The sequence below is a fragment of the Prionailurus bengalensis genome, chromosome A3 (assembly GCF_016509475.1).
Source record: "Prionailurus bengalensis isolate Pbe53 chromosome A3, Fcat_Pben_1.1_paternal_pri, whole genome shotgun sequence".
Taxonomy (NCBI): Eukaryota; Metazoa; Chordata; class Mammalia; order Carnivora; family Felidae; genus Prionailurus; species Prionailurus bengalensis.
The window spans coordinates 98,073,722-98,096,846 of record NC_057354.1 but is presented as its reverse complement, the minus strand read 5'-3'; positions in this window follow the sequence as shown (position 1 = coordinate 98,096,846).

Below are 23,125 nucleotides of genomic sequence, written 5' to 3'. Positions count from 1 at the left end.
GGACTATCTTTTCCCTCTTTGTCTATTGCCATTGCTTAGATCTTACATTAAATTTCCTTCCTTGGTGCACCTGAGTGGCTCTGTTGTTCATGTCTAACTGCTGATTTTGGCTCAGATAATGATCTCACAATTTGTGAGATCGAGTCCTGCATCAGGCTCTGTGCTGACAGCATGGACCCTGCTTGGACTTCTCTCTTGCCCCCTCTCTCTTTGTCCCTCCCCTGCTTGCACATTCACATTTACTCTCTCTCTCTCAAAATAAATAAATAAACTTAAAAAATATATATTTCTTTCCTCAGAGTCATTCCTTGACTCTCAAATCAATGCTAACTATTCTTTATAATCCTTTAATGTTAGCATATAGTTTCTTCCAGAGTGCTCATCCCAATTTTTGCCATATCTTCCTTTCACAAAGTACTTACCATAATTGGTACCTATTCATTTCTTGACTTGCTTCTCTGCTGTATTGCGAGGTCCTTGACCAAGGGGCACCTACACGTTTGAGGTGATCAGTATCTATCTTTGTCAGGAGTAGGTATGCACTACTATAGGATTAACTAATGATTGACGATTGTTTTATTCTATATTGCCACCAAAGAATGTTTCAAATATCAGGAAACAGGTATATAAAACATACTATGATTATTCAGGGAAAAGATGACACACATTTAATGTTTTGAAAGTTAACCACTTGTAGTAGATTGATTGTAAACTACTGTTGGGGTTGATTTCAAGGAGCTAAGATCCTGAGGACTGCATTCCTGGGCATGTGGGACTCCTTTACAGGGGTTGTAGGTAGACATGTGTAGCCAAAAAGAAACAACATATATTCTCTCAACAATCACATTCAGAAACGTATTAGAGAGGAGAGTGGGCTGGGATGAGGGGTGCTGGAAGGAGGCAGTGACTGCACTTCCCTCAGAAAATGTTGGATTTGGAGCTTGTGTATGTACCTTGTTTTAGAGTGTTAAGATGTACTGAATTAATGTCAGGTAAATCTTTACTTGAAAGAAGGAGATGGGCACCAGAAAAAAGACATTTGTCAACTGCCACCTGAAATGATCTTCAGCAACAAGAAAAGTTTAAGGGCACTGAACACATGACAGGGGGATATCACCACTATTTAAGAAAGAAAAGGTGATTAAAACCCAGCTTTCCACCCTTTACAACAGAGAAATCTCAATTAAAAGAGAGTAATATTGTTTCCATCCACCAACTTTTATAGGCAAAAAGTTATGAGGGAAATAAAACACTTTCAACCACATTTTGCATGACAGAAGTTAAAAAGACAGAATCTTCCATAACCTGCTTTGCCTCTTGGGTAAATATGGAGACATAATTTACCTTGCAACACAACTGTGACATCCCATTATTGGCTAGGTAAGTAGAAATCTCCTCAAGATTAATAAGTTACTTGCTCCAGTGGCACCAACATCATCATTATATCCCTATCCCAAATACCCAAATGCATTGTGAATGACAGAATTTTTAACTCGTATTCATGTTAGATACAGTTTATGGCATTTTAGTCATTGAAAACATTAACCTGTATGTTCTTTTCCCGTTAAACACCAACAACCCATCAAAAAAAACAGCGGTGGTATTTTTAAAAGAGTGAATGGTAGGACACATGAGCACAGTTTTCCTCATTACCTGGTTTTCAGTCAGTTTCCCTGACTCTTGGTTTTCTGTTATTAATTTTTATTGTGGAAGAAAAGTTTTTCCTGCGTTTCTCAAAAGCAAAGAGGAAAGGTCTATTTGTCGATATTTTTGTATATTCAAGGCAAATATTGGACCCTTGATACAAGTCCCCAGATCACAGCGTCATTTCTCAGTGATCAATCCTTTTAGCCAGGACACTGAGTGGAAGTGTGAGATACCATTATTACAGGCAGCTAAACATTTGGGCTTTAAAGAAAGTTATAATTTATAACAAAAGAGGCATAAATTGGAATTGATTTCATTAGAGGAACTTAACACCCGCAAAATAATGATACTACTTTTTCTTTAGGGACACTATTGCATTACAGTTTTGCTTCACTAAATTAAAAATGCTATCAAGTTGGTAGTAAATTCTGAAGTTTGTTACTGAGCAAACTCTAAAGGCCATTTAGAGGCCAGGAGCTCATATATACCAATAGAAACAAATTAGACACAAAGTTTAAAAGTCATCTTTCATTACAGGAAACTTTGAAAGTACATCAACATTTTACCATTTTTGTTGTTGTTAATACTCCATTTTAATGACTCAGCAGATGATTTCACTGATGTTTAGTGGCTGAAGGAGGTATACTTAATGATGCTGAGTATTTGAGAGTTCAAGAATATTTGGACTGTGGACCACTCTACAATGATTAGAGTGATTCCAAATGAGTTATCCTATGCCTGTTTTCTAAATGAGTGCTTAAAGTGGCCTGTAAATAATTCCAGTGGAATGTTTTTAAGAACTGGTCAATGGCCAGACACTTTTTATTTCCTGGGAAGTTCAGAGTTAATGCTCCAGATGTTAAAAGCTTGTAATTGGGGTGCAGATGAGGGCAGATATTAAACTGAAATGACTGACTGAATCATCTTTGGAAGAAATGCTCTGTCCCGCTTATATGTTTTAACTGCCTGCAATCAATCAAAATGTCACAAGCATTAAGGGTTACCAGAGCACGGATTGAACAATGAAGAAGGACCATAAGGGACTAAAAAAAAATCAGGCTGTCCCAGAAGTTACCACCTGCAAGCCAAACACCACAAGGAAATGTGGATGCCTGAGGATAGTTGCTTCCACCTGTTGCAGAGACAGTGTTTAGTGCCTGCCTACTTCTCAGACTACATTTTGAGAATGAAGTCCCAGAGACAAGTGTCACCCTGTCTTTAATTTAAGCCCTACCTCAACAGTCCTCATTACTTGCTCATCAGCCTTTCCTGAATGATAGTAATTATGACCCAAGATAAGCAAATCCCTTCAGGGAAAATCACACTACCACTTTAAGGAATGTATTCATGCCCAGTTGCCCCGAAGAGAATACTGACTGTAGAGCACAGCAGTGCAAACTAAGGTTACTCTAATTCCACCTTGTCAGATAATTCCAGTAACTGATTCAGTTACATATTGGCATTAGTTAATTGCTTTTTCTCATTTACGTTATGGTTCTCCTGGATTTTGGTGTGAAGGTATTTCCTCTTGGAAGTATGGCTTTTTTCCCCCTATTATGAAGGAATTCTGAGCCTTACTTAAATCTTTAACTGTAAGTTTAACACATAGGTTCTGTCCTACATTTGTGGGCTATGGTTCCAACAACAATTTAATTTTCGGAGCCATTGCTGTGGTATGTTTTTGTGCTTGATTCATCAAGCTTGATTGTATTTGTGCTTGGAGGTGCTAGGGGCTCCCACTAGTCCCTGATCTTCCTGCCTGAGGGAGCAGATATAGTTTCTCTAGGGTGGGCCACCTGCTACCCTGAGAAACAGGGAAAGAATCTCCAGCCTATAGAAACAAAGGGGCTACCTAGTCCTGGCTGCTCTTTGTTGCAGGATCCTGCTTATTGTCACATGTCTGTTGATGTTGAAGAGGGGAATTAGGAGCTCAGAGGAAAAAGATCTCCCAGCCCGCCACATGTTAATGGTGTAATACACCCCGCCTGTGGGGGAAGGAGAGCACATCTGGGGCTGGCTGCTGTTGTGTCATCCCCCTGCTGCTGATGCCTGGCTGCCTGCTGTCTCTATGTAGGGGAGGGGAGTGTCAGATCCAGGAAGAGAGGAAGGGTGAAAGGAGAGAATTATCTTCACCATTTGTCAGTGGGGCTTGATGTAGAAGTTGGGGTATCTCTGAACAGGTGGGCGCTAAAATTCCAGTCTAATGAGTTTAGAGAAAATGGTGGGGAGAAATCACTGTCTTTTTTTTTCTTTCTTTTTCAAATGTTTATTTATTTATTTTCAGAGTTGGGAGGGGCAGAGAGAGAGGGAGAGAGAGAATCCCAAGCAGGCTCCCCACTGCCAGTGCAGAGCCTGACGTGGGGCTTGATCTCACTAACCATGAGATCATGCCCAGAGCCAAAATCAAGAGTTGGATGCTTAAGTGACTGAGCCACCCAAGCACCCTGGAAATCATTTTCAATATGACTCATTTTCAGTTCGAGTCTTAAGCCCTGTTCAGGTCAAATACTGCCTATACTAAAAAGACCATATTCTTTTTAGTACTCATATAGTCCCATTTCTCACTTGGTTAGAAATTGGTAAAAAGTTATTAAGTTATCTTAAGTTTCCAACAAAATTTGCTGTAAGATTAAACATATGGATGGCTATTTTGGATTGAAGCAGGATGTCGAGAGGTTAAGGCTATTTGCTATATGGTAGCTGCAGCATAGTGAACAGGGCTTATATTGGAAAAAAGAGAGGTTTTCATTTGCCTTTAGGACTTCCATTCACATTATTGAACATAGATGACTGAGGATTTTTTTTAAAGGTAGGTTTATGTGCCAGAAGAGCTGAATGAACAGTGTAGGTATTTTTCATCTTTTAATATTTGGTGTCATATAGTGATAATATTATTTGTATCATTAAAATTATAATACCAAAATCAATTCCCCTTCATCTATTTCAACATTATTGAGGACAAATTATACCAGTAACTGTGTGTAGGCTTTGATCTCTGCACATCTAACCTAAATTCTAACTGCTATCACTATTGTGCATTCATGTTCCTACACATTGATAACTCAGAATATGGTGAATTTTATATACCACTGAGTAAGATGTACAACAAGCACTTTTAAGAATTTCAGCATGTGAGGTGACCAAGGTAAAGGAAAATTTGAATGCCATTTTCACAATCCAATGAGCAATATATTAGTAAACAAAGCCTATACTCAGTAAAGAAGGTCTGTACTTCTGTACTTGAAATGCCTTGGTAATGGGATTCAGGTTGGCATGGGAACAGTATAGAATGTTAAGCAACAAACAGAAGAAATTGATGCATGTTTCAAATTAACATAAGAAATACATGGTTCAGGAGATGGTGTTAGCATTGGAAAGAACAAAGAATGAATCTGGTGAGTATATATAAAAAGATAAGGATATACTCAAGTTTACTAGAGTCCAACTAAACACACCTGAAAGGAATCACAAGAGTAATGTCAAAAGACAACCTATGTTAAATTCATAATTAAATATTTCTAAGGCTTTAATAAGAACAAGGTATCTTATGCATTATAAACAATTGCAGGACCCAGAAGAATGAATGAGGTTCAGACAGGTGTCAAAAATTAAAGGGACTAGTGCTGTTGCTGCTGTTGTTGTTGTTGTTGTTGTTGTCAGTTTGCTTTATTTTTTAAAAACAAATGAGATGATTTCTACAGAGAAAGTCTAATCCAGGAAATTGTTGAGTTTACAGATAGAGAGGTAATCATAAAAAAGTAGGAAAGTTTCCTTGAATTAATCAAATAGCTGCAAAAGTTTTAGATATATAAAAAAAAGAAAGACTTTTTAACTGAATTTTGAAGTGACAATTATTGTAGATGAAAAACAATTATAAAATATATTATGAAAGAGCAAGTGTCAGAAATGTATAGAATCTGAGATCTAAGAAAAAAACTTTATGAACCTATCAACAACTGAAGGGTGGCTAACTGATCACAATAGTTAGATGTTGAACTGATACCATGATAACTTCTGGGTAGAATTACTGTCTTCAGAAGACTGATTTTGGATTTAATTTTTTGAGTAAATAGATATTTTGAATGGACTCAGACTGACCCGTTTATTAATAAAACTGATGTGAGGAGTAGTTCAAGAAAATAGAATGAAGATGGCTGATTTCAATGCTCCAAGTTTTAATTGTAAATGCAAGTGACAGAGGGGTGCCTGGGTGGCCCAGTCAGTTAAACATCTGACTTCGGCTCAGGTCATGATCTCATGGTTCATGAGTTCAAGTCCCGCATCTTTGGGCTCTGTGCTGACAGCTTGGAGACTACTTCAGATTTGTCTCCCTCTCTCTCTGCCCCTCCCCCAATCACATTCTGCATCTCTCTCTCTCTCTCTCTCTCTCTCTCTCTCTTTCTCTCTCTTTCACAAATAAATATTGAACAAAAAATTAAAATATAATAAATGCAAATGGTAGAATTTCCAAAAGAAATAAGTAACATAGATGATGCAGAATCAATTATTTGAACAATGACAGAGAATAAATGGAATAACAAATGGAGTTATGAGAATTCTATGATCAAGATAGATCACATTCCACCCTACCCCACTTCTACTCAACCATTTAGGATGAATACATTGAAAACAAACAAACAAACAAACAAACAAACAAACAACAACTTAGTGACCTTCCAACATTATCTGAGAATGTGGCCCCCCAAAAAAAGGTAATTTTCACTAAAAAAAAATTAAATGGCATAGAGATCATATCAAGACTCTCAAAATTCCTCTCCTAGGACTTTCACTACTTTCTACAGAACAGATAGAACAGAGGTAATATTTAATAAAATAGTAGCCAACATAATAAGACCTCAGATTATAGATCCAGGCTATATCCAAGATTTTTTTTTCATTCAAGATTTTTTTAAGGCAAAGCCAGTCTAAAACTATAGTAATAGTAAAAAATCAAATAAAATCAAATAAGACAAAAGTAGACAATATACTGTTTATTAGAGGCAGAGTCAGGAAGAGAATATAATAGCCCTTTGCCTCTTGGATCAATTCTCCATTCTACTTTATGACATCCTTGATTTAATTCAATATACATATATTAAGCACTTTAATTTAAAGTGCTCAATACCATTTTAATTACTATAGAAGTGATATGATGGGCACCTGGGTAGCTCAGTCGGTTAAGCCTCCGACTTCAGCTTAGGTCATGATCTTGCAGTGTGTGAGTTCCAGCCCCTTGTCAGGCTCTGTGCTGACAGCTCAGAGCTTGGAGCCTCCTTCAGATTCTGTGTCTCCTTCTCCCTCTGCCCCTCCCCTGCTCATGCTCTGACTCTGTCTTTCAATAATAAATAAACGTTAAAAAAAATTTAAAGTGATATGAAAGAAGATTGGATTTAAATCAGCTAGAAAGAGAAAGAAGTAAAATATAGTTTAAGTAAAAAAATAATATGGGTATAAACAATCTTTTTAATGAGTAATCAGAGAGGATTTTATAGCTGCGGTTTACATTTGACAGTTTGAAGGAATAATCTCTAATCCACACCTCTCAACACATTCATTCCATCTAGCAGTCAATAAGTAAATTACTCTTTTTTCTGATTATTAATTTATTTTGAAAGAGAAGGAAAAGAAAGAGAAAGAGAAAGAGAGAGAGAGAGAGAGAGCAAGTGGGGGAGGGGCAGAGAGAGAGAGGGAGAGAGAGAATCTCAAGTAGGCTCTGCACTGTCAGTGCAGAGCCCCACCTAGGGCTCAATCTCACCAACCGTGAGATCATGACCTGAACTGAAATCAAAAGCTGATCAATTAATCAACTGAGCCACCCAGGTGCCCCCAAGAAGTAAATTTCAAAGTCATATGTCAACAAAAAGAAGAAGCAAAGGCTCATTTCACCACAAAACATCTCTGGCTGGAAAGGTAGACAATGGAAGGCAATATGAAATACTTTGTAATATATATGTTGATTATTAGTCAACAAAATTTGTCTTTTGTTAAAATATTTATTTATTTTAGAGAGAAGGACAGAGCATGAACGAGGAGGGGCAGAGAGAGAGGGAGACACAGGATCCAAAGTAGGCTTCAGGCCCTGGACTGTCAGCACAGAGACTGATGTGAGGCTCGACCCCACAAACTGTGAGATCATGACCTGAGTCAAAGCCAGACGCTTAACTGACTGAACCACCCAGGTGCCCCCAACAAAATTTGTCTTAATAAAATCTATATAAACATTCTCAGATACAAAGTTACACTCAACATTAAAATATTTAATTCTAAATTCAAACAGTCCAGGGGCTCTTGGTTGGCTCAGTCAGTAGAGAATGGGACTCTTGATATTGGGTGTAGAGATTACTTAAAAAAATAAAAATAAAACAATTCAATGACCTTAAGCTTTTCTCCAATGCAAACACAATGAACTCATGTATACAGAAAGAAACATATATATATGTGACTCCTGAGGATTTCCAATATTCAGGTTAATTAATCAACTTAATGTTGAGTTCAGGATTTTCCTGGGCTCATGAAAAAATCCCTTAGAGGTATTTATGCAAATATGGTGAACTTAGTCTTCCTAAGTTTCCATGGGAGCATACCTTTTCTTATTTGATTATACTATGAACTGATATGAGAAATATGTGAATTATCTATCCTAGAAGAAGGCATTTTAGTTAACAATATCAATAACTTTACAACTACAAACTTTCAAGTAAGTAGGAGCTTAATGTTTAGGGGAGGTAGCATCCTTGCCTTTATTAATCACACTGTATAATATCTACTAGTTTAATAGAGGCATGGGCCAATCTTTATGTATCAAACCCCAAATTTCAAAGGGCTTAGAGAAGGAAGTAAAACTGACTCAGGGCTCAACTCATAGTTGGAAGAATGGAGGCATTTATATTTGCAGCTGTGCTGTGTTGTTATCAATATCTGCTGGGAAAACACTCTGACATTTTCCCTGAAATGATTAGCCCATCATCTTCCTAGAAGTGGGCCAGAGGCCCCCAAATAGCACATTTACTCTGCTTGCCTAAGGATCTATAGTTCAAGCTGGAGCATTAAAAAGGTTGTTGTGTAGCACAGAGCCTCTAACCATATTCTAATTTTCCACTTCAAAGCTATGGAGTAAAAGGTGTCATTGTTAACTGCTTCTTAAGTTTGTGTTTAAAATGTAGAATGAGATATTTTGAAAAAAAAAAAAGAAATAAAATGATTTAATTTTCAATGCAAATGGTATAATTTGTAATCATATATTAAATGATGATAAATTATAAATTATGCATTTTTTACCTTTATATGTAAATTAACAGTATACGAAAATATATAACCATTATTTAGGAAGAGTAAGGTGGTGTTAATTTTTTAAAAAATGAACAGAAAAAGCACCTTGCAGTAATTTTTAAAGACAGATTTATCTAGATATAGCCTTTTTTTTTGCCATCAAATTTTCCTCCTGTTCTCTTTGTATGTGTGCGTATGATAAAAACACTTACGATCTATCTATCTATCGATCTATCATCTATCTATCTTATCTAGTTATCTATTTAACCTATTTTTTATTTATTTTTATTTTTTGTTGTTTATTTAGAGAGAGAGAGAGAGAGAGAGAGAGAGAGAGAGAGAGAGAGAACACTGCATGGAAGCAGGAGAGAGGCGGGGGTAGGGGGTGGGCAGGGAGAATCCCAAGAAGGTTCTTCACTGACAGCACCGAGCCCAACCTGGGGCTTGAACTCATGAACCTTGAGATCATGACTTGAGCCTAAATCAAGAATCAGATGCTTGACCGACTGGACCACTGAGGCGCCCCCAGTATCTTTATTTTTTTAAATCAAAACTCTTACTGTTTGACTGAAAATGTGTCCTCTTTTAAATTTATGTAACTATAACCACTCAACCACTTTACTTTTCCTTTAACTCTAATTCAGACCCTTTTCGATTTTTTTCCCCTGGTAAATGCCTTATTATCAGCCAATATTACATTAGATTGCTTTAAAAGTCAGATTAATCATTTAATTTTAGATAGTACGTAGATCATGATGAGATGATGAATTGTATAAGGCTACTTTGTAATTTGTATTTAAATCTATCTTGCATGAAATAGATAAAAAAATCATTTTTCAATAATCAATATCAACTGTGCTACCAGTGTAATTTACATTCCCTTTGTCATGTAAATTTGTATCACTTAGGATATTTAGCTGCAAGTAATAAAGTACTTTATTAAATGGATTACAACAAAATGTACAATTAGTGCACATAATAATATGTCTGAGGTATGTATTTCTGGGTTATTTTCAACTTTCCATTCTCAGTATATCAGTAATAATATCTCCTTCTGTTTATATAATGGCTACAGAAATACCCAGCATCAAACCTAAAAGGACATTGTCCAAACCAAACAGGGAACAAAGGTAGTTCTTTCCCGCCCCCCCCCCCCCCCACCCTCTGGTTTAGCTTGAACCATCTTTTCCAGAAGCCTTCCACCACACAGGCTTCTCAAGATAACTGGCCATGATTGGGTCCGATAACCAAACTATAGATACAAGGGAGGCTAATGAAGGGAATTTTTAATACACTTGATCTCTACTGTGGGGAACTGATTCTGTTAGCTATAAGGGAGTGAGAAGATGCTATTGGATAGACAATCAACAGTGTTTGCCATAATACATATCTTCACATAACAGTGAGAAAAAACAGAGGCTGAGAAAGATTAAGAGCAATTTTTTAAAATCAAGTTTGTCTATATTCAAAATTTTATCTTCCTACATCACCATTTTACCCTCCATTATGTTGATCATAACATCAAACCTGGGAAAGAACAAATGTATGTGCTTAGCTTGTGCAAGCAAAATTAAAGAAAGACCTATCTACCTTTAAAGCTTTCATACTAACAAAGAAAACTCAGACCTTTTCATTGTTACTATAATCATTAAAAGATGTACTAATGGATAAAAACTAGACATTTACAGAATCACGTTTTAAGTCATCCTATGGATACACAAAATTTTCTATCAGTGAAATAAACTGCTTTAGTTGCCACTAAGTTCAACATAATTGTTTTTTTCAAACAACCTCAATAAAAATCCAAAGCTAATACAACAGTCTCCCCCCTGTAGTGCCCTTACCTCTTCTACTTCAATGACCATAGCTTCTCTTCTTCTTCAATGACCATAGCTACAATATGAATTTTATCATAACTTTCCATGCTTAAAGTAAAAATCTGATATCCTTCCCTCTTATTTTTACAGTTCACTTATTTCCCATTCCTCTTAGTCTTCCTGTACCTTCATCCACAATTTTCTTCAAAATTATCACTGCTCCCTTGTATGCATTTCCTTTCCTACACAATCTGTATATCACCCAAAAAATCCAATAATTCTATTACTAGCCCTCTCCAACCCATCAATTCATTTCTCCTTGTTTTTCTGCTTTGTATACCCAACAGAACACAATCCCTTCATCCCAGAAGCCATCTACCCTATGTAATGCAAGAATCTGTTATTGAACACTACTGGGAAAAAAAAAATTTAAAAAGCAACATTTGGCTATGTAGAATGATTCCACCTCAATCGTTAAAAATGTGAAGCAATAATTTTACATCTCAAATATTTGTTTCATTCCCTGAAATAGTTACTGAGAGAGGGAGAGAAAGACACAGAGAGAGAGAGAGAGAGAGAGAGAGAGAGAATGATGTAGTAGTTAAAAAGCATGGAGTCTAGATCTAGACTCGCTGGTTTTAAATCTTTGCTCTGTCATAATATAATTTGGAACAAATTATTTACCTCTGTATTCTTTGGTTCTCTCACTTGGAAAATGCGGAAGTAATAGAACCTCCTTCAGGGGAATCAAAGTTAACTAATACAAAGTGTTTAGAGAAACTCCGGCACACAGGAAATTCTCTTTGTTAGCATTGAAAAATATTAGCCATTTACATTGTAAATTTAAAATCTACAAATTGAACATCTATCTTGTTGTGTCTAGCACTGCTACCTTCTTTTGGTAATAGTTCTCCTTTTTATGCAATGGTATAAGGCAATGCCAATCACAGTACCTGCCCTTCTAGTCTACAGGCTTTACCCTTGTCCTTCCACGGAATATTTGTTACAACCAATACAGCTTCAACTTCTGACACAAAAGTCCACACAACAGTGTCTTACACAAAACCAGAACATATTTCTTGTCCATAACAGTCCAAGATATACAATTCAGGATTGATATGACACCTCTATTATATTACTGCCTTGTACTTGGTCCATCTGAAATTTCTGAGATGTCCATCTCATATTCTAAAAGATTTGCTTCAGCCTCTGTTATCTCAATTATTTTTGGTGAATTGATGTTGCTAAACATGCAGAGATAATATGATCTTCTTGAAAATAATCCCCCAACTCCTTGTAGTCTCCCTATGTTAGCAATCCAATCTGTACCACCTTCCATCCAACTTCAGTGTTGAGGAAGGTTAATTCTCTTGTGAACAACAACAGAAACTTGCTTCTATACTTGTGCTCTGAATGTCTGTATTTTCCCCCTCCTTATCGACCTTTATCCATCAATTATATTCTCTCCTTATATTTTCAAAGGGCAAATTTCTTGGTTCTTCCCTCTTAGGAAATAAAGGGGCTTCTATTTCTCCCCTTTGTTCCTAGCAACCACTACTTTAACGTCTCATGTTTCTGTCTTAGCCATTCTTCTTGAATTAGAATATATTCTCCCCTCACAGTTACTTCATTATTTACTGCAATCTGCCTGCTAACTCCATCATACATTGAAAATGTTTTTGTTTTCAAGAAAAGTTATCAAAGACTCTAAAAGTGTAAAACTCAGTCATATTTGGATTTCTTACTGTTTTTATTGCTTCTCATTTCTAGTGTATTGGCCTCATTCTTGAAACTCTGTTGCTTGTTTCAGACGTAGCCTTTTGTTTTCTAACACTTAACCTCTGCATTGTTCTCTCTCTTGAGCTTTATCCCTTCTGCTTATATAGGACGGGTGAAGCTTACTAAATTCAGATTTGTGTCTTTTCCTCAAGCCTTACATCTTTCCATATTCTCTCATTATATGCCAAAAGCACTAGAAAGGAATCTTCTTTCAGAACCTGGATAGAATGCCTGGCAAGAAGTTATCTAATAAATATTTTCCCAGTGAAAAATGAATAAATTAATCAGTCAATTAATTTTAAGGATTAGATTGTGACTTACTTATTCCCCAGTCTTTATTTTTATTATGAAGCCCACTGCACTTAAAGATAAATTTTGCTTTAAGGAATATGCAAAGTGGAAGTGCCTGTGATTATTTTACAAAACTCAGGGTACCTATTCCCTGCTGGGTATTAGTCACACAGTTGTGGAATGGTGCTGACGGCAGGGGCAATTGATCCTACCACCGGGTCCAAGGGTTAACCTAGTGGTTCTAAACATATCACAGTGATTTACTGGTGTCACCCAGGCCTGGTAAACCAATGGAGTGAACTCACTCACACTAATAATGTGCTAGGAAAATGGTTACTTGTGCACTAACTGCCCAAGGTCAATCTCCATAACCTTCTGAAAGAAACAGTAGCACTTTCCTGTAAATGTTTTATCAGCTTGAGAGACAACAGTTGTATCATAAACCTGATACTATAGAAGGCTGTGCAAAGAGATCAAAGGACAGTGAGAACTTGATGTTATAGAGGAGATACTGAATCAAGCTAACCCAAAATATATCCCTCCTTCTGGACCATTCAGGTATGTGTATTGCTAAGTTCCCTTGGCATTTTCTCTATTTTGGATTAGGTTTTCATTACAGGAAGTATCCTAATTTATAACAGAATGACAAATTGAATTGTTTCTCTGTGATATTATAATATCTTTGTAATTGATGTAATTTACTGAGTTATCCTGAGCTGTTCAGTTGATAAACTCAATAATATATTTAACTGAATGAAAAGTCTGAATGGTTTAAATATGGGATACAACTGGTTGAATGTCACTATTTTATACCATATCATAGTTGATCTATTCTCATAGGCAACATATATGTATATCATAAAAATATACTCAACATTATTTAGTTTAGGTTTAAAACTTTTTAAAAAAGCATACATAGAAGTAAATTTTAGTGGAGCTAAAAGGTGATTTAAATATATTATTAGAGTCCTATATATTCCTCTTCACCTTAACAGCCCTTCCCAGCTACCACACTTTTTTTTTTTTTTAATTTGAGAGACAGAGAGAGATTGAGAGAGAGAGTGTGTATGAGAGCCTGGGAGAGGGGCAGAGGGAGAGAGAGAATCTCAAGAAGGCTCTATGCTCAGCACCGAGTCCTATATGGGGCTTGAACCCACAATCATGGGATAATGACCTGAGCCAAAATCAAGAGTCTCAACCAACCAAGCCACCCAGGTGCCCCCCCCCCCCCAGCTAGGACACTTTTATCCTGCATTTCTATTTATCAAATGAGGGGGAACAATATATTTGACCCAAAATATGCCATTTTGGCATTTGGATTATTTTGAGCTGAAGACAATCAAGGACCAATAGACTCAGAAAGAGCTGTTTACCTTCTTCTTAAATTCCTGAAAGAATTTAGGTAGAGGCCTATACCGAGAGAGAGCTAATACCAAAGATAAATTTTTTATCAAGTAGATTCATCCGCATGGCATGGCAAACATTCATTTACTAAACATTTGTTCTTATCTTCCTGTGAATTGTCTTTCTCCCCTTTGCGGCTCCATACCCCTCACTGCTTCAATGAGCTCTGGATGGCATATAATCCTCAACTGCCTGGTGGTCTCTGGCATTCATGTCTTTGGGGCTCCTATACATATGAAATTTGCTTTTATCCTATTAATCTATCTTACATCAATTTAAATATTAGATCACTAAAAAAAAAAAAACAACAAACCTACAAGGGGAGAAGGGAAAGATTTCATACCCTACGTAAACTTAAAATCATTTATAGAGGCAAAACCCAAGTCAGAGTTCTGCCATGAGACTTTTCAAGTGATAATGCATCTCCTCCCTTTTTGATCTTCAACAGCACCTTTGTTGGAGAATCCACTTTTACCATGAGTTTGAGTTGTTTATTGAGGCCTTCTAGCATTAGCTTGTGAGTATCTGGAAAGCAGAGGCTATACTTCATGGCCTCAATAATACTTAATGTAATGCCTACTCCATAGAACATGCTCAATCAAAATAAGTGGGATTCAGCTAATTTGAGGTTCATAATTTAAGTTCCCCAAATGATTACTTGACTTACACTTACCCACATGAATATTTTATGTTCAATATTCTCTTTTCAAAAAGCTGAAATGTCACAAATTATTGTGTTGTCAAGTCATGTTCACATGAAGCAGAGATCTTACCAGTAATTTACTGGCAATTTAAAAGATAGAAGTAATACTGAGGCACAGATCAATCAGAGAGAGGTCCAGTCTTCATGTCCTTTCTTGTGGCATCAGGAATGAGAGTTTAACATCTGAGCTCTTTAATGTGGCTACCATACTTACGCAAAAGAGAGCAGCTTTTAGTCACAAAATATATTCATTTTATATTCAGATTGTTACAGAGCCTAATGTTTTCTGGGGAGCATGCCCATTATTCATAGATTCCTAGTGTATTATAAATAGTCCAAGACAGCCCAGGTATACCTTGCTAATAGTGTTCCCTAGACACAAGCTCTCCTGTTTGATTAAAACATTAGCTTGTCTTCTAGGAAGTCCATCATTAACATGTTTACAACCAGATTTCATCAAGCTACCTTATCTCCACATTCCCCCTAACGCCTGATTAAGGAAGAGAATAGATTCCAGGCCTATTAATAACCATTTCCCACCCACAAACTCCAGATACTTTCTCCCCAGTAATGATATATTTTCAGGCTATTTCCCAAACATTATTCCAAGAAGCCAATATAGATTTAGTGAATATATGTAAAAAAAAGATACAAAATTTTTTTATTTTAAGATCATATTTATATGATACTAGGCTTTGAGATTGAAGTTCAATAAAATAGAGATTATTAGTTTGTTTTAAATGTGACAGATTTCTGAGAAGCTCTAAAGATATGGAAGATTGATTTTTTTTTACTAAATACTCAATATTTTGATTATTCAGAATAATGGAGGTTTAGATTCACATGTAACTGATATTTTGTTTCATTGTTTGCTCATTTTATTTCCTCTCCATAAAATGTTTTTCAAGAATTCAAGAAAATAGGCTTTTTGGTGGGGTTAAATACAGATTCTGCCAAGTCTTTCACCAGTATTTGTTCAGTAATGTTATTGTTACTACATATATAATACGCAAACTGTACATCCAGTTAACACATAACATCGCTGCCCTTGTTTAATTCATAAGATACTGGTAATAAATATAATAAATGAGTTCAGCAAATTGGAAAAAATGAAAAGGATAGGGAAATGGAGTCAATAAATGTCAATAACTCCAATTCCTTCTAAATTTAACGTCCCTTACATTTAAAATTTTCTGAGTATGATTGAACACTCACATTTTGTCTATATTTAGGATCACATGCTCTTCTAAATGAGCCAGGCAGCTGTCCCTAGCCTTCATTTTCTTAAATGGTGGAACAATGTGAGTTGAAGAAAATACAATTGTCTCTAATTGAAAATCATTATTAAAACATGATGTTCAACTACAAAAATCAAGAAGAGTGGTATGCAGCAAAGAGCTATGAAACTACTTCAATCATTTTTAAAAAATAAATTTATCACAAAAGAATACATTGAAACCAGTCTTTCAAGGCCTGAAATTCAATGAAGCTGAGAGGGACAGCTTACATGATTGATGGTTAAATACAGATTTTAAATGAATCTGACAATATGTAATACTGACATGGAATCAAAAAGTCAAATTGTGCAGAAATAAAATGTAAAGATTTTAATTAAAAATCAACTTAGATTATGGGGGAAGGGGCCTGGGATGGCCCTGGTGAAAAACATCTGTGGGTGTTGTGACATTGGAATATAATGAATGAAATGACTTCCTAATAATTCAAAACCAAACAGAAGCTGCATTCATAAAAAAAACACATTATTTTTCTGATAGAAAATAATTTTCAAATTATTTTGTTCTAATTAGTTTGTTTTACAGGTGTCAAAAAATAACTCAAGTTCGTACCCAGCCTGGAGCCCAACCTAGAGTCCAAACTCACAACTTTGAAATCAAGACCTGAACTGAGATCAAAAGTTGGATGCTCAACCAACTGAGCCACCCAGGCACCCCTGAAGTTCTTTTTTTCTAAATTAAATAATCCCTATCTAACAAGGAAAAAAGAGTGTTTGTTCAGATAAAGTTGACCACCATAGAAAAATGATATAGAGATGTATCTGAGGTATTAAAATATGTTTATTCTTATTTAAGGAACTACTATTGTCTATAAGAAGACAATTTTTCATGGTATTTCCCCAAGAGGCACAGTAAGACCAGAAGTTGAAATCTACTCATAATCAGATTCCATTCCAAGGAGGGGGGGAATCCAGTAATCAAAATAGAAATGCATTACTTCAAGAAGGATATTTTGACATTACTGTTGTTTTTCAGTTATTTCAAAACAGGCAGATAAAAATATAAATTCCTTTTGTGGTTGTTGTTGATTTTATTTTTGGATTATCAAATCATAGGCACAAGAGCATCACTTATTTGAGTGACAAGTATACAACACATGCAGTCAAGGTCAAATGTGCATGGCCTCTTGGTTATATACATCCCAGGGAAGGTAGGGTCGATTTCATTTCAAATGCCAGGTCTATTTCATTCAGCCTGAATTGTTGTCTCTGCAGGCTAAGAATATTTTCCTTTTTTTAATTTTTTAATTTTTTTTTTATTACACAATCAATGTGTGTTAAATTTCTATGATCTGTCCAAACAGACCAACAGTCTTAGGGCAGCTTCACTTATTACTAATGTGGCAAAATAGGTCACTGCATTAAAGAAATAAATTATAAAACTACATTGAGTGTTGGGAATATATGCTCTAATGCAAGGTTTTATGAGGGTAAAAACAAAGGACATATGGCTAGCTTTCTCTAGAAAACAATTTGTTTATTGATAAAATCAGCACTATACTAATCTCATCCAAACAAAAAAGTTCGATTAAACTCCCCCAGTATAAGTACAATATATGACAGATGACCTTTGAACAACATGGGAGTTAGGGGTGCTGACCTCCCTGACCCCATGCAGTCAAAAATTCGTGTATAACTTTGGAATCCCCCCAAATTTAACTAGTAATAGCCTACTGTTGACCAGAAGCCTTACTGATTACATAAGCAGTTCATCAACACATATATTGTATGCTCTATGGATTATTTACTACATCCTTACAATAAAGTAAGCTAGAGAAAATAAAATGTTATTAAGGAAATCATAAGGAAGAGAAAATGTATTTACAGGACTGAACTGTATTTACTGAAAAAAATCCATATATAAGTGGACCTGTGCAATTCAAAGCTCTGTTGTTCAAGGGTCAGTTCTACTCCTCAGGGTGTATGAAGTGTAAAGAAAATTAATATGAACATTTTTCAATAATTTTATTATAGAAAATTATAATATAATACATAATATAATACAACTAAAATTAACAAAACAATACCCTGGAAATTTTTATTGTACTTTTAAGAATAAAAATAAGTAACTTTAGTTTTAGGTTCTGTATAACTTATAAGAGCAAATAAGAATCTCCTGGCTTATTAGCAGTTCTCTGCAATTTCAGGTACATAGTCATGGCATTTCCTGATTGCTTCAGTCCACATTTTATTTTCTGGATTCCTATTAAATTTATAGACCATTGAAGCTCACATAGCTCAAAAGAAGAATTTTCAGTTCCCTGAAGTATGGTATCTTATTTTTCTTCTACAGTGTTTTGAAACTAGTGGATGTTTAATGAATATGTATCAATTAATTGATTCTTCACATCTAAGTGCTGAGGTTTTTAAATTCCAATGAGTTGTTCTTCCTTTCCCCTAGCAAGGATCTTATCATATTGTTATGCCCAGAGGTGAATGTAGATTAAAGTAAATTACCAGGGTGCATGTAAAAACAAAAACAGCCAGGTTAGAAGCAGAATATAAGTTGCAGTGCCCTTGAGTTGGATGCAATTCTAAAATGTTTTCATTGAAATTCCCCACACCTGTTAGGATCTCTAAGTCTCAGTATTGTTAGGCCATGGAAGGATTTCATCCTGTTAAAATGCAAATGTCCCATTTGTTTTGATGTCCTATATTTGGCACGTCTGTGTATGTGTGAGACATTATGAGGAGGGAGGCCAAAAGAAAATTGTCATAATGCACCTGTCCATTAGTGAGTCCTCATGCCCAGCAGAAACTTTCTGGCACCATCTGGTTATAATCTTATGCTCTGAAGCATAAGAATTGATGGACCTTTTAATTTTTATTTCAGCTAGTATAATTGCAGATGCTATTCTTATTCAAAATGGGCCACATTTTGCCCAGGGCCAAAAGCATACAGTTCCCATTGACTTTAATATGAGGACAGGCACAAGAAAATGACAAGAGAATTCACCCTAATGCTTCTAATTGCTTTATGAATCTTAATAAGCCTGTTTAACTTAATAATGTTCAATTGTGAAGACTTTCACAGGTTATTTATTCATTTTCTGTAAAAAGCATTTTCTTGAACCCTTTCACAAAAGGGCTATGTTTTCATTACAAAGCAGATTCTTTGCTTTCTGTGGCCAAGAAGCATGGCATTGAGTCATGTATTTTTTCTGAACAAAAGGAATCTGAGAAAGACTGAAAATATTAGTACCAAACATTCCAGCAGACACAGAAAGTGCGTGCCCCAAAATGATGAAGGCTTAAGAGAATTTATGCAGTGCCTTTTTCATACAAAGACAAGTGCAATTTGTACAGAACATAAAGAATCATAGCTAATTACACTGATTTTAATTGGGTTTGTGCTAAATCCAATGCTTTATAGAACCATCAGTGCCGAAGAGGAAAGAAGATAGCCAAATTACAATATATACAGAGAAGCTGACTATGGTGAACTAAGTGAGATAAATAGAGCCAACAATTCCCAATAGGAAAGAATCAGCATAAAGTTAGAATGAAGCACACATTTGTAAGAGGAGATAAAGCAGAAATTAATTTTGACGTTAAGTGTAACCTAATTCCCTCTTTCTACACTTTAAATTGTTATATATAAGTAAATGTGTATATATATATAAATATATATTTATACATATAAATATATATATATATATATTTATATGTATATATATATATATTTGTGTGTGTTTGTGTGTGTAGAGATAGATTAGAAAGATATAAATATATAGATATAGATACAGATGATATAGATACAGATATGCCTCTTCTCTGACACAAAAATAAAATGCCTCCTTCTAGTATGCAGTTGTGTTCCCTTTATGCATACATGGATCACTGACCTTAAGACCCAAAACACTATAGGGTGATAACAAGAGTCAGTCATGATGTGAGTGGTTAAGGAGAGCTGACCTATCCCTATCCCTACTGAGTAGCAAAAATACAATGGACAATAGAAGTTGACATTAAAACACACACATGCACACATACACACACAGAGATTGAATGTGAATATATATGTCAGGGGAGCCTACTCCCCAAGCTTTAGCAGACAGATTTACCAAGGGTAATAAAGAATAATACAATTTCTCTCTTATATGACAAGTCAGTTTTTATTATCCTCCAGAATATTTTTAAAAAATGTTTATTTATTTTTGAGAGAGAGAGAGAGAGAGAGAAAGAGAGAGCACAAGCAGGGGAGGGGCAGAGAGAGAGAGAGGGAGACAGAGAATCCCAAGCAGGCTCCATGCTGTCTGTGCAGAGCCTGAAGTGGGACTCTCACTCACACCACGAGATCATGGCCTGAGCACGAACCAAGGTGTGGAGGCTTAACCCACTGAGCCACGGTGCCCCTTTTTAAGAAATGTTTATTCCTTCATTTTTAAGAGTGAGAGAAAGAGAGAACGAGAGACCTTCAGCATATTTTTGACACAAGATATTTAATCAATTTTCTGATTTATATTTTCTGTAGTGAGTGAAATACTGATGTTAAGCACAGAGTTGCTAGGAATTTGTGTTCAGATTTAACAAACGCTATTTTTGTGTTATTAAAAATCCACATCTCTGATGAGAAGTCTTTAAAGGCTTCATGTCAAAGAGTAGAGAAAGAGGGAGAGGTCTGTGCTCAAAAACTTTGAGATGATGATCTCCATTATGTAAAAATGTCACAGAGAGAATGTCTACAGTTTTTGACACAGACAGGGGTATATATCAGTCCAAGACTACATAGATCTGCATTTCTGAGTTGAATGTCATTTTCAAAGTCCAAGAGTAGTCATCCTCCTTTCAAATACCCTATCTTAACGTGCCAAGAATATCTTGAAATTATTTTGGGGTCACATAAGTTTCCTGTAGATATTAGGAAGAGGGGTAAAATTACAGTTATTGGGGAAATATAGCCATGAAAATGAAGTTAATTTTTAAAGGTAAAATTAAGGTAATGAAAACTAAAAACAGCAAGTTTCATTACAAGAGTAATAATAAATTAAACATTAAAAATCTTTGAATCACGGCATTAAGCACATTATGTCTATTAATCATATAATAGACACTCATACACACACTCACATTCTATCTTGTCAAATACTCCAATTTTACATGAGATGAAAATATTTCTTAAGTAAGTTGTACATGTCATGTATGTGTTACCTAAGATTTATTCTGGAGATATAATGCTAATGCCAACAGCAAATCTCTGAAACTCCAAGCAGGGCAAGTTCAATTAGGAAGGCTATGTGATGATATGTTAAATGTGATGTATATTTAGGTTCTGGGGTCCTAAAGTCAAGCAGATGCTTGTTGCTAAAAGAGCATTTATTAGTGTTTAATATAGAAGATTTCCAGAGAAGACTGGTCCATATGAGTTTAGCCAAGCAACAAGCAAATTCTACTGAAATTATCAAATTAATATAAAAATCAGGTAAGTCAATCCTGAAAGTAAGGGAATGGTGCATTTTGCAGGCTGGATTTTTTGGAAAAAAAATCTTCTGTTTGGGACAAAAATAAAAGAATGACACTGAAGACACACACTCACAGAGAATTTTCTAACAAAATATTTTATCATTAAAACAACTAGAAGAAACTAGAGGGGAAACCACTAAAGTAAATGAGGATGGATAATGGAAGTATAGGCAGGCTATGGAACCCAAGAATGCTGACAGTGAAAATTATCATTACAAAGTAATAACATGTGCTAGCAGCTGTATTTCAAAGTATGATTTTGAGTATACTTATCCTAACTCAGAAAATAAAATTTAGGGGCACTTGTGTGGCTCAGTTGGTTAAGCGTCCAACTCTTGATTTTGGCTCAGGTCATGATGCCAGAGTCATGAGATTGAGCCCTATATTGGGCTCCACATTGACAGTGAGGAGCCTGTTTGGGATTCTCTCTCTTTCCCTCTCTCTCTGCCCCTCCCCACTCATGTTGTCTCTCTCTCTCTCTCTCTCTCTGTCTCTTTATGTCTCTCTCAAAATAAATAAACTTAAAAAAAAAGAAAATTTAAAGTGCAAATATTATAAGGCTAAGTAAGGTGAGCTAATAAGGACATCTAAATAAGTATTATAAACCTGGTTTAAAAATAGTGGAAATGTCACAAACTATTCTAGAAAGAAAAGGCAGACTGTAATAAAATAATAATACGATTTGTATTTAAATAAAGAGTATTATGCTAAGCAAAATAAGCTAGTCAGAGAAAGAAAAATACCATATGATTTCAGAATTTCAGAAACAAAACAAAGGAGCAAAGGCGGAAAAAGGGAGAGTCAAACCAAGAAACAGACTCTTAATTATGGAGAACAAACTGATGGCTACCAAGGAGGGGGGTGGGTGGGGGGGATGGGTGAAGTGGGTGATGGGGATTAAGGAAGGCACTTGCTGTGATAAGCTCCAGATGTTGTATGGAAGTGTTAAATAACTATGTTGTACAACTGAAACTAATATTACATTATATGTTAACTAACTGAAATTTAAACAAAAACTTAAAAAAATTCAGATAACATTACTAAAGTAGAGAGAACATTAAGACAGATAAATGTGTTACTCATATTGTCTCAAATAGGATAGGAAAAATATTCTATTTTATATTAGACTATATTAGATCATAAAATATAAATATATGTATGTATATATGTGTGTATATATATAAATAAATGTACATATATATATATATAAATTTTGAAATGCTGAACTTTGTTAACCAATAGGAAAATTATATAATAAAATATATCCTATGCTAGTAGAAGTGTAAAATCATTCAATTCCTATAAAAGGGAAGCTTGGGAAATATGGAAGAAAATTCTTTATGTGTTTATCCTTTGATACAACAACCAAATTTTTTGGAATCTACCATAGTCAAGCAAGCCACATTTAATATGCATAATATAATATTTATTCATTATATATAACATATAATATACCAA